At 40.6% G+C, this 13,234-nt stretch overlaps 1 protein-coding gene and 1 long non-coding RNA gene across 6 annotated transcripts in view; one reads left to right on the top strand and one right to left on the bottom strand.

Moving 5' to 3' along the window:
• STK39 (serine/threonine kinase 39) overlaps positions 1-13,234 on the bottom strand; it is a 127,308-nt gene that overhangs the window by 113,174 nt on the left and 900 nt on the right. Inside the window, exon 2 of the mRNA XM_068686764.1 lies at positions 7,583-7,706. The gene's annotated coding sequence lies outside the window, so the exon portion shown is untranslated. The remainder of the gene's footprint in view (positions 1-7,582; positions 7,707-13,234) is intronic.
• On the top strand, positions 865-11,922 carry LOC137858693 (uncharacterized). 5 transcript variants are annotated; one of them, XR_011097915.1, is made up of 5 exons: positions 867-1,070; positions 1,875-2,068; positions 2,194-2,371; positions 5,783-5,967; positions 8,643-11,922. It is a non-coding gene; the product is annotated as an uncharacterized lncRNA (long non-coding RNA). The 5 variants fall into 5 exon arrangements; XR_011097918.1 differs by lacking the exon at positions 5,783-5,967 and having other exon boundaries at positions 865-1,070; positions 1,875-2,072; XR_011097917.1 differs by lacking the exon at positions 8,643-11,922 and having other exon boundaries at positions 868-1,070; positions 5,851-7,587.

Consider the following 13,234-nt stretch of genomic DNA (forward strand, 5'->3'; position numbering starts at 1 on the left):
AAGCTTTCTCTAGTAGAGTCTCAGTGGAGTAAGCACAGCCATGAGGTGTATAAGGATACCAGCTGCCAAGTAAGATGAAAGATTTTCCATGTTGGAGTATCCCTTTCTACTAGCTCCGTGCCTGGCAAGACGGATGGGATCTGGCTGCCAGTGCACGCCACTGCCTGACACTTCGCATGCCAGAAAGCTGACAGTTTCCAGCTCCAGCCTCCACACAGCATGTGCAAGGAGGCCACATGTCCAAAGAGGAGAGTTTGTCTCACAGGTGGGGCCAGATCCTTCAGGCTTCCAGAGAGTTACCCAACATCACAAATTCATTTCCAGTCTGCCACCTTCCTCCAAGAATCCGGTTGCTAGTCTTATGACAGTTTGGCTTTTTTTTTTTTTCTTTTTCCCCGTTGCAGCCTCAGTTTCGTAGAATGAACTCCTAAAAATCTGGCCCTTGGGTTAACTGTAGCATATGGTAGATGTTGCACATACCTTAGTAAATTGAGTGCTGTTTTACAGCCAGTAGGAATGCCCCAGGAGAAAATTGTGTCTTTGCTGTGTGAACGTACCTGAAATAGTTGGAGTAAAACAACTTTTCCCCTTGAGAACCTGTCTCGGAAAAGACCTCATATGTGTAATGATACCTCTAAGAGTTCACCCAGGTTAATGACTGTGAGCTCCACTTGTGCCTTTCAAAACCACAGGGAAGGGTGGCAGCACGTGGACTGCAGCTGTTGCTCATGCCTGGGGTATGCTTCCCTCCTGACATGTTTACACAGGTGGCATTGCAGCCTTCATCTTTCCCTAGAAGGGTGTGACTGCAATCGTTTACCCTAATTGCCGTATTCCTCTTTCATCATAAATTGTAAAAGCCAGCACCCCCACACACACGCTTTGGGTACTGCTCCCCCTACTCAGCAGGTGACAAGTATGGGCAAAAGGTCCTCCCATGCTCTATGTCCCCTTCTGTGCTCCCAGTGTCTGGGGACCAGCTCCCCTCTAGGCTGTTGTGTTTTGCTCCATTCAGGGCCCTTACAGAAGCATCAGGTGTAAGTCACAAAGTGATGGTTTCTGGCTGTGGGGTAAGTGGCATCTGGCTCCCTCCAAGGTTTGGGCATTGGAAGAAAAAGAATTCAAAAGTTACATTTAAAAAAAATATTTCTCTGAGTAGATCTCAGGTTTTGGGACCCTCAGGCATAACAAAGCAGCCATGCAATTATTTTTTCCTCCAGCTGCTTAGTTTTTCTTAGCTTCTGGCATGTCTTCTTGCTGATTCTTAGAAAGTGGGATTTTAGGTGTTTATTGCTGAAATCTTGACTGATTTAGAATGTATGCTTAAAGGTAGTATGACTTTCAGAACTTACTTATACACCACTAATTTTCTAAGCAGTTAATGCTTTTTAAGGACTCTAATAATTTATTAGCACATTTCATGTGCTATAGCTGATGCAAAAATGCCAATTAACCCTCCCAATGTGCAGACAAGATAGATGACTATTAAGTCCCTATGGCGAGCCTTGGGAATAGCAAAGATGCAATGACCTGAAAATTGTATCCGTAGCTCCTTTGCCTTTAATTAACATAAATTCACCAGTGGAGTGCCTTTCCTCTTTTTTATTAATCCCTTATCTCCAGTCTTGGATCTGTTTCTTGAGCAATTAGGACAGATAGCTTACGCTTTCTTGATTCTTCAGACTCGCAGGGGCTGACCAGCCAGGCTAGATAAGCTGGGGGTTGTAGGACAGGACACAGCCATCCCGTGTGCAATACATTTACAGTTAAGCAAAACATCCCGAAGTAGGTAACTAACAAGTTTTCTACCTCATACTTGTGCATTTTCATTGCATGTTTCTGAATATGCATTTTGTTTCCTCTTTTTCACACAGTGTCAGCACTTCCACACTTCAATTTTTTCTTTCCTGACTGCTGGCCCAGAAGTATCAGACGCTGCATAGGATTGTGGAGGATGCCCACTTGTATGCGGGGCAGAAGCTGCAAAGGACAGGTCAAGGCTCCTGCCTGAAGTGACAGAAGCATAGTTCAGGATAGGACAACTAAAATATTTCTACAGGAAACAGAAGTATGTGCGTCACTGTTCTCTGTGTTTCTGGGGGCAAACAGTGAAGGTAGTCTACTGTTTTGACTCCAGTTGCTGTTGATTGTCATAAATTTTCATGCATCTTTTGTTTCTGGTTTGCATTTCAGAGATACACAACTGTCCCTGGAGCCAGGCAAATGAGAGCTGTGGATGCATGTGGTTAGCTATGAGGAAATCTGAAATTGCTCAAATCCTGATGTGGCTACTAGCATCACCACACAGCTCAAGAGTGTCAGAGAGACTGGGATGCTGGCACAGGCTTTGAGACACTTCAGAGTGAACACTGTAAGTAATGCAGATTTTCATTGATAAAGAAGTGCATTATGATATTCTTTCTGTGCAATTACTTTTATGTTTAGTTTTGAAATGAAGAGGAATGCGGACTTTTATCTGTACAGGGGGAGAAAAAAAAGCAGTATACTATTTCTGTGCAAAAAAAAAAAGTTTAAAGGAGGCAGTAGGGTTTCACTGAGGCAATAGGAAAACTTCAAAAGCAGTAGCATGTTTATATGGCTGTTCAGAGTTGCAGATGACTAAACTGTGTTTTAGGTTAGAAATCTGTCCCTATCAGCTGAAATACTTTATACTTTGTGCACCTCTTTGAATATAGCTCTTTCCTTAAGCAGGAAGGGTCGTAAACCATGTAAAACATTCCCTTAACAAGTCCTGATGGCAAGGAGATTTAGAAACTTACAGCTAAGTAAAATAATGGAAAAGGCAAGAATCAGTGTGCTGGGAAATAAGGCAGTGAGTCATGGTAAAAAGGGGATCTTTAGGAGTCCCCAGCTAACAATAGTATTACAAGTCTATGTAGGGAAATATATCTAGTGACTTAATAGGCAAAATTGATAGGATTAGAAGGGTGCTGAGAAGCAGATGATTAGAGTCATCTGTTTAAGAACAAAATGACATTAAAAGTAGAGGGTCATAGGATTTAAAGATTAGCAATATTAAGTTTAGAAAAACAGCAAACTCAGAAGTCAAAACTGCCAGGCAGTCTCTCCTGCCACGGTACCAGTTACTGGAGCAGGGAAATAATAGTAGGATGTGATTGGCATAGGTATGTAGTTTGGGTTATGTACAGAGATGATTCTGTTCTACTTGTAAAATCACTGAAGTATCTCCATATTAGACTTTTATTTTTAAAGGCCCTTAATAGCCATCCAAGGAAGGCAAAGACTGCTAATCTTTTATTTAATGCCCGTCCTGATAGGTGTTATCAGAGACAGACAAGATGAGAGGAAAACAGAATTTGCTGCCAACAGACTGTATTAGAATTGCTGGATAACGCCGTGGTATTTACCTGAAACCTGTTATCATTTAAGCAGTGACAGCAGAATAATTAAGTGCTAATCTAAGGTAGATGTTTCTGATTACAGTGCTTCCGTACAGCTAATGTGGCTACACTGTCAGCTGGGTCTGTGTAGCCTTGGCAAGAAGAGGAAGGTGAAGGTGGGAACAGATTAGTTTTAGTCTCCCCAACAATCTTTGGGTCCCAGATTCTATTAACATATGAGCTTCCCCCATCATGGTATTTTGTCTTTAACCCAACCTTATGGCATGGCCAGACCAAGGAAGGGTGACTGCTAATTGCTACATCAGCAGATCTCACTTCAAGTGCTGGGCTATGTTATTCTTCTGTGGCTTTGAGCTACTAGAATTGGAAATAGCATCTGAAGTGGCCCTTCCTAAGGTATGTGATGTAACACTTTAGACAAGATGCTGATCTCTGCTCCTGCCAGGCAGACAATAAATCATCCTTAAGTCAGCCACTATCAAGTGCAGTTCCCTTCATAGCTGCTTCACATGACCCCTGAGCCAGTCAGAGGTGCCATCAGAGCATGAACTTCTTCCCTTGTTACTGCCTTATGCTTCTCTGAAGTCAACAGGAAAAAAAAAAATGCTTCTTGATAGTCTTTTCAGTTGCCCTTCTTCTCTGGTACCCAACCACTTTGCAGGAAAAACTGCAAGCACCGAGGTAAATAAAGAACGAATAGTAAGTTCTTCAAGCACAAAGCTATCCCCTCAGCAGTACACTCTCCTTATAGTCGCTGCCTTTTTCCATCCTTGAAGTTGCAAATCTTAGAGTGTTGTTCCAAAATCAACTGGCATTGGTGAAATCCTTGCTCATGCTTGTATTTGCTTCACTCCATGCTGTGCTTTACTAGATGACTAAACATGCTGAGAATGTTGTGATAAACATGCCAACTATCTTTGATATTTGTGGGTGAGTGAATTTGAAAGCATATTTTAGTAGCCTCCTAATTCCTGTTCCAAACAGCCTCTGCCTATATATTTGATGCTGTTTTCTCGCAGTTCTTAGGCTGATTTTGTAATCAAATCAGCATGAAACCAAATAGAACATAATTATATAAGTGCACCAATAAATAAACCTGTTAACCCTCTCAAATAATATTGCAGTAAAAATATACACATTCACAGCTCAAATTTAGTGAACGTTGAGTCTGAATAATAAGTGAGTAGAAAAATGACCACATACATAGGGAAGGACAGAGGAGAGGCAATCAAGTGAGAAACAAAAATGGCTTAGGAAGCAATGAGAAGTCTGGAAAAGGAAAGCATTAAAAAAAAATAATTGATGCAGAAAGTCAAAGAAATAAACAGCAATTAGTGATTCAAATACCTAATTAATATTCTCTTTTTACAAAAGAACACCTGCAAAGCATTCACTGCTGGGTCTTTGTAGTTATTGATTGGTGGAAGGAAAAAAGGAAAAAATTGCCGCTGCCAACTGCGGTTAAAAGGAGTTGACAAATTGACACTAAGTGCTCCCTCACATGGCGACTATCCACACTGTTATTAACTCAGCCCATCCTTTCAGACGCTTGTACTTTGTTTAGTGTTCAGTGTTACGGTTTTTAATTCCTGGGTTTGCTCTACATTGCATAATGGTTTCTGCAAAACATAAGTCTGAACTTACCAAAGGGGAAGTAGTATTTTTATAACTTTAATTTTAAAAGTCATCAAAACTTAAATGTATAAATGCTGGCTGCTTATAATTCTGACACAACATTAGTACTTCTGAAGTGGAGGGTTTCTTGTTCTTCTAATACTGCAGAGGCTGAGTCAAGATACTGTGGAGTGTAAAATTTTACAAGTTGTGTTGGAGCCTTAATCCTAAATCTTTGTTTGGATCCTCTGCTTTCAGAGTGACTTCTGAAATGCTGTTGTGATAAAACAAATACAGCAAACATAGTACTATAGGACAAAGAAAATCTTCCATATTCTGCAAGAAGCAGAGGATTATAGCAGTTGCATTGTGACTTTGCCTCCTCACAGACTTTAATGGGATCTAAACACCCATGTAATAGAAGGTGTAGTATATGACCCAAAATAACATGCCGGGGAGTGTTGATTTTACCACACAGTGAAAAATCAATCTAGAAACTGTACACTTATAAAATGGCAGAACTTCCCCCATCCCTAGATGGTGTTCTAGAGGACTTGAAAAATATGACATAAAGGGCTTATCTGATTTAAAGATGTGGCATTTATTTAAAGATGAGCACACTATGAGGAGTTTATTTTGCAATATAATACTGCTTTGTGTGTCTGACTCAGCTGAATGACAGCTCATGTGAAGTTTTTTTGTGTTTTGAAATTGTGTTACTACAGTGGGCTACCTGCCTTCCTCTACAGTTCCCTGATAGAGCTTATGTTCCTGCTTTGGTACAGGAAGAATTCCCTACATGACCCAGCCAGCAGGGTACAACCCATCTCAGCTCAGTTTTCCACTTTAACAGCTGCAGTTTTTTTCCTGTTCTGGACCAGAGTGTTGCAATTCCATGTGTGGCAGAAACTGTGCTCTGAAGTGTTGATGCACCTGAACTTGTGATGAGATGGGAGAGAACTGCCTTCATGTGAGTGATTCAGGTTCAGTTAGCATCATGTCAGAACATTTCTCTCTGTTCTCCATCTGCCCCGGAGGGCAGAACAAAAATGTGTTGTACTTGGTGATCAAATCCACTGGAAGGTGCAACAGGATAAAGAAAGATAACATTCTCCTTACTTTAAACTGTCTCCCTTTAAATCGCTTTCCTCCCCCCCAGCCACCAACGCTTTGGGCCCTAGCCAGCTGGATTTTCATTCTCTGTTGATATCCTAAATGCATAGTCAGAAATGAGTGCATTGTGGTTTGCATTATTTCATTTATTTGTTTCTGTGATGAGTTCTTATTTCTAGAAGCAGCATTTTCTTCCTGAGGTTTAATTACTTGGGGTTTCAGTAAATTAAAACCTCTTTATTGATAAACAGTAGCCAACAATGGCACTGATAAGCATGTTAGTTAAAAGTTTGTTTAACATCAAGTGATACCATTGTTTGTTTTTTCCTTGCAATGAATATCCTTTCCAAGAAACAGCTATTGTTTTGATTGAAAATAAACTTTGGGGGAAAAAAAAAAATCTTGATTTCTTTAAAGAAAAAGCCTGCCAATGTTAATTGATATTATTCAGCTACCCTCATGTGCTTGGTTTGGAGTTTTGCTATTTAATTTAGCTGTCTTGACACAGACCTCATCCACCAGGGAAGCTCCTGAGCTTTTGCAGCTGTATTTATTTTGGTCTCTTTATGAACATGGTTAGCTAACAAAAAGTGGTTTCCAATGTACAATTTGTTTGTAAAGTTTCTAAATTATAGCCTGGCCCCTTTCATTGTGCAGAAGTAGAGGCTTCCTCAGCACTGTAACAAAAGCCAGTATGTAAGGAGCCAGCACTAGCACGAAAATGTTTTGCAGCAGTGCTGATCAGCAAGCATATAGATACCTGAATTTGGTTCCTCTGAAATAATCAAGACCACCAACCTCAGCAGTATCAGCTGTTAACTGGGAAATTAATGAAATATTACATCTGTTCTGCTGCTGGTGAAACAATGTTCCTTGCAAAAGTTCTGTTTTGAGAATGTAGATTCACTGGCATATTGAATCTCTTCAGGTCAGTTTCTAGAGAAAGTTTTTTGATGGTACCTCCAGTCAGTTAAAACAGCCTTCTCATTTGCCGTGTTTCTAATTTGTATGAAGTTTAAATGTACTCTAGATAAAGCAATATAGCAACAGCCTATGATGACAGACAGAAGATAATGAGCTCAGCTAACTGCCTTCTCTATTGGTCTGATAGTTTTCCTTCTGAAGTCAGAGACAAAACTGCCATTGACTTCAGAGATGGACTGTACACAAATGGTATAAAACCATTAATACTTTTTTTAATGTCAGTTTTTTCTTACCTCAGTACAATATTCTAGAAATTCTAGCTAGAGAGACAAAGGTCTCATAGGCTTTGAATTTTTCCTTTAAAATAAATGAATCTCAACACTACATATTTTGTTAACATAACCAATTGTATCCTATATATGTTTCTAAGAACCACTTATAATCCTGTTTGGTAGAACGTCTATATAGTTGCATCATGGTATACAGAGTATAAGCTTACAACAGGATGTCTTAGCAAGTACTTCTTGTGGGAAGAAGTACTGACTCACCTCACCAATTCTGCGTTCTTCCGTGGCAACCTGTGAGGATGTCTGTCTGTCTCTGATGCACCTGTTTAACAATCCACCTCACGTTGCAGAGCAGGAGGAGCATTAATCACCCTGGTATTCTCCCCTGCACAAGACAAAAGTAAACAGTCAATGCAAAATTGTTAGCATCTCCCTTTATCTCTCTTGGTGTGAAATGCAATAGAAAAAAATACAAAATAATCATCAAGCAATAGAGCCAATTCAACCTTTTCAAGACTAAATATTACTTCAGAAAATGTAGTCTTTATTACAAATAAGAAAGCTTTTACTAATGGAGATCTAGACAGAATCATTGCTGTTGGTTGTTCTCTCAATCTTTTTTCTTTAAATTGATGTTTCAAGTGTTTAAGAAGACAGCATTGCAAATATGTTTTTGATAAATGAATTCTTAGTGAAGTTACCATAAAACAATTTTAGTGAATCATTCAGAGACCTATGAAATGGAAAAGCCTTGAAAAACTTCTCTAAGTTTGCCTTATCCTTCTCTAAAAGGTAAATATCTCTAAAACTCCATTCTGATGTTGTTTTTTGAGCTTTCAGAGATACATGACTAATGTTGAGATGTCATGTGACATCAGTACAAATACACAAGTTCATTTGCTGTAATTTTTTTGTAGTCTACTAAGAAACTGGTAATCCAGCTCTTCCGGCCAAGGACCTTCTGTACATATTTGGTTCCTCAGTGTTCAGTTTACACACTAAGCCATGAAGTAGTAGCTACTGAATGTACTTAATTTTTCATGACTGCCCAACACTAATTATACAGATTATGCTAAATTCCCTGGGAATTCCTTCCCTTCCTGCAAACAAAAGAGCACTGAGATCAGCAGTGATGTTCCCCAGCTCATACACGTCACAGTCTGTGAGTACAGGAGGGATGGCTGATGTTATTTGCTCTTTTATTAGCATGGCTCGGGGCAAATTCATTTGTATTCCTCTGTGTCTTCTTCCAAATGAGGATGCTTACTGGCCTACTACACAAACCGGTATACTTATTCTTCCTCTACTTTGTTTTGTGCAGCCTTGCTATTCTTGTGTGAGGAAAAATTGACAGGGAATAGTTCAGCTGGAAGAGACCTTCAAAGAGACCTTCAGTCCAACTGCCTGACCACTTCAGAGCTCAAAGTTAAAGCATGTCCTTGAGGATGTTACCCAAATGTCTCTCAAACACTGACAGGAATGGGGCATCAACCACCTCTCTAGGAAGCCTGTTCCAGTGTTTCATCACCCTCGCAGTGAAGAAATTTCTGCTCATGTCTGGTCTGACCCTTTACTGGCACAGCTCTGCTGGCTGCAGCCATTCTGCCATCAGTGACCAGGGAGCAGAGAATGGCACCTCAGTCTGTGCTTCCCCTCCTCAGGGAGCTGCAGAGCAGCAAGGCTGCCTCTTAGCCTCCTCTTCTCCAGACTGGATGATCCAAGTGGCCTCAGCCTCTCCGCAACAGATGCATCTTCCAGCATCTTTACCAGCTTTGCTGCCCTCCTCTGTATGCTTCCAGAGCATCCTTCTTAGACTGGGGAGCCCAGAAGCGTACACAACATTCAAGGTGGGGCCACACCAACATTAAACATGGGTGAATGTTTTATGCAGGTAAACAAGTCCTCTCAGCTCTCCTGCTTGATACTTGAATTGACACACAAATGTTTACATTCCTTAATCAATAAGTTGCTAAATAAGCCACTAGTTATCCCAAAACACACAGCAGATGAGAATGAATTGAAGGAATGATAAATCACTGGAGAGATTTTGCTGGTGTGTCTATGCTATGGTGCACAGACACAAGAGAGCTCCTTGCCTGCTCTGCTGGGCCAGTCCTGCGGGTGTGCGGTGGCTCCGGCTGGCCAGCAGGAACAAAGGCTCAAGAGAACACAAACGGCTGTGGCCACCCATTTGAGGAAGTGTAGGCATGAGTGCAGCCTGCTAGGATGGGTAAAATGATGATGCTGGACAAGGCCTAAAGACAACACTCAAATCAAGTTATGTAATTACTTTATATAATAATATAAAGCCATAGTTTTAAACCTATATACAAGATCTGGCAGACGAAGTGTTTGTGCTTTGTGTTTTCATTGGGGAAATAAAGAAGCATCCCTTTTTCATAATAAAGGTAGAGAAAGTGTTCCAATTTTTCTGTTGACTTGTAACCCAGCATGAACTAGCCCAAGAGAGAGCACACGCTGGGGCAGAAACAAAGCTTGGGAAGCCTGAAGGTGGTGGTCTCTCTTTTTTCCTCTCCATAACTCCAAACAGAAAGGAGAAATAGAGTAGTATAGGTCTCATCCAAAAAACGCTTAAAGCCATACTTAATTCTTTTGGTGTCAGTGCCAACTACAGCTATGCTCTGGGGATGGAGGAGACAGGATGGTGTGTCATCTTCCTTTTATAGAGTTACGGCTGTATTCACAGCAAGTTGCTATATTCACAATAGAGCATGGTCAGCACTAGAGTTATCCCAGCAGGGAGCATGGCTACCGAGTTATCAGACTAGTTCTCTGGTACCTTTCCCATTTCACTGACACGTGCAATAATACATGACTTTCAATCTTGAGAGCTTTGACATTGTCACTACAGCTAGGGGACCTTTTAATGGCTATCTAAAGCTTTAAAGGTATACTTGGATCATATAGTTCTGATGTGTCTGATTTTAACCAATCCTTTGATTTATATTTTGCTTCCAATTCACTTAAGTGAAATAACCTTACTCTAGCAGTGTAAGAAAATGAAAAATGGATGCTTAGACTTGAAAATGTCACAATAATGTATGTTATAATTGGGGGAGATGAAAATACTTATCTGATAAATTAGCATGAATTCAGCGATTGTTTCAGTCAACCCAAATGTGTACTTTTGCTGAAAACAATATTCTCCTCAGGTCTCCCTGTACAACCATGATATAAGTACAGCAAAATTTATAAGGATGAAATTCAAAACAATGTAATAAGAAAATAAAAATATATTGCCAGCAAGTTGCCTATCATCTAGCTCGGAGGCAAATAATAATTTACATCTATGTGGGGTCTTTAAACCAAATACTAAATGGCAAGAGTTTCATTCATGTGTGAACACAAACTGTTAACAGATAACTAGTGAAACAACCATATTAAAAACAGCTTTATGGGGAAAAAAATCAATGAGATGATCAGGTGAATATTCTTCTGGATACAATGTCACCTTGGAAGCTGGCTGAAGATGGAAGTGAGGAAGGAAGTGAGTTTAGATGTGAGGGTGATTTCTGGAGTTCTCAGGAATTGTTTGCTAACGCATTGGATAACTCAGGCTGCCAGGACTGGAGCAAAGCTTGCAGACACGAGAGCGGAAGTACTGATCTCTCAAAAACTCACACTGTCAACACAAATCCACTGTAAACATTTTGATGGCTTAGCATTGAAGTAGCTTGCTTTTTGTGCCAGAGTAACTCTCCAATTGTCTGTTGTTGTCTGTCCTCTCACAGCTGACATGAAGCTGGCATAGACTCCAGGCTGCATGCTCATTGTAGAGCCTGGCACAACTGTGTCATCAGTCAGTGCCCAGATTTTACTGAACATGGAAGCAAGGCTGGGCTATTGGAAGTCTGTGGTCCCCCAGAGCATCTCCAGATGATAAGACAAGATCTGTACAGCTCTGTGTACCTGGTACCTGTGTACCAATAACCTGAACAGTAAATGTTGACTGCTTGAAGGTTGGGAAATTCCCTTTACTAAGTCAATCATAATGTGACTCTGGAGCTCAAACCTGGCCCAGTGAGTAGGCATGAAGCAGATGTATCTGAAATGCCACTGGAAGTGTAATGCAGTGTATCTGGTTTGTCTGAGATAAAACCACAGCTGTGCAAAATGAATCAGAAGTTTTCTTTCCAGATAATTTAGCCAAAATTGGTGCAGAAGACTGATTACTCTTATCCTAGTGTGAATAGGGTCTAGTTCAGTTTACCATAAGCTTGGGTGGTTACACAACATTGAAATAGTAAACTACGACTATCATAATTACAATGCACACTTCGGCACACTTCCTTTAAATCAGGAAGACAAACCAAAGTGAACAATGGAGAAGAATGAAGCATGGACACATACAGTGACTCAGGCAATCCCTGCTTTCTCCTTTCCTTCTGATCAATCCTCATAGAGCAGTTCTGCTTCAGGTTGACTCAAATTGGAGCCCAGCACAATGCACAAGCCTTCCTGTGGCACATAAACCACTCTTTCAACTACAGCTACTTGTCCATAAGTCTTTTCACAACAGTCAAACTAATTACCATTGCATGTCTCCCCAAGAGTCAAAACTTGCTTGTCTGCCAAGATTTTTTTTTAAAAAAAAAAAAAGGAAAACTGAAGTGATATAACCTGGGGACACCTACTGTACTGATGTATTTTAAGCCCAATTACACAGAGCTCTGACAGTGATTTGAATTCAGGGTACGTCATTTGGTAATCGGGTGAAGTCACACTGATCCCTTCAGACTAATAACAAACCCATGCAGGAGTCAGAAGTGATTTGAGTGGTCCAGCATAGGTCTCATAATGAAGATTGCCACTCCATCCATGAGGTTTTAGTTTTTAGGTGAAATCACTAGAATAGCTGACAAAACTAACAGCACAAGAAACTGGAAGCCCACAGCTGTTGGGACCAGCAGGCAGAGTCAGAAGAAAGACAGCCCAGGATCATGCCTCGGGGTGCCACATCCACATGTCCATGGTCCTCCCGGTTCCCCCCCCACAGGTGAGGAGTGGCCCCACAGCACCCATCCTGCTCTCGGCCCTCCTGCTAGGCATGCTGCTGCTGAGTGTCCCAACAATTGCCAGGTTTTGCTGCAGCTTTTTGGTTTGGCCGAGGAACTCCTCCAGGTGGCCAGTAGCATGGCACAGACGCAGTGGTGCTGACAAACACATTACCAAATTCATTCACAGAGATTTAGAGGTGCAAAACAGCCTCCTGTTTACTGCAAATGAACAAATAAACCATTGCAAGTTTAAAAAATAATAATAGTAAAAGTGGGCTATTACAAAATTTAAAATATTAGGGCTGCTTTTGAGCCCCTCCCAGGAATATCTCCCTCCACAGCACAGGATTCAGGAGTTCTCATTCCATAGTCCCCTCTTGGCTCCTTCTACATGATTGCTGCTACAATTTGAATGCAATTAAAAGCTTTTAATTGGTCATCCTCCCAAATGTTTCAGAAATGCCATTTCTTTTCAGATAGGCTTAGAGAGCTGTTGCCCTGAAATAACTTTACTCTGACACAAAAGTCAATTATACTAATTGTTCAGCAGGAATTAACCTCTTATTCATCATCATGTTATTACTGTTGCTAGGCTCACTTTGCAAAGATCCGTTCCTTTCCTGTATCTGCAATGCCAAGTGCCAGAGCCCGTGAGCCTCCGCAATGTCTGGGAAAGAGCTATCTCATTGTATTGGAAACAGACATAAATATTGAATACACTTCTAAACTGATCGGAATATTGAAATACGCTGAAAAAAAACAGGTCAACCTTTAGATACAGAATAATGATAACAATTTTCTGATTAAAATTAACTTTGCCTTAAATCCAATTATCATTAATGAAGCAAATGGTTATCTGCATATTGACAGCTATTAAAATTATATCTGAAGAGCT

The sequence above is a fragment of the Anas acuta genome, chromosome 6 (genome assembly GCF_963932015.1).
Source record: "Anas acuta chromosome 6, bAnaAcu1.1, whole genome shotgun sequence".
NCBI classification, from domain to species: domain Eukaryota; kingdom Metazoa; phylum Chordata; class Aves; order Anseriformes; family Anatidae; genus Anas; species Anas acuta.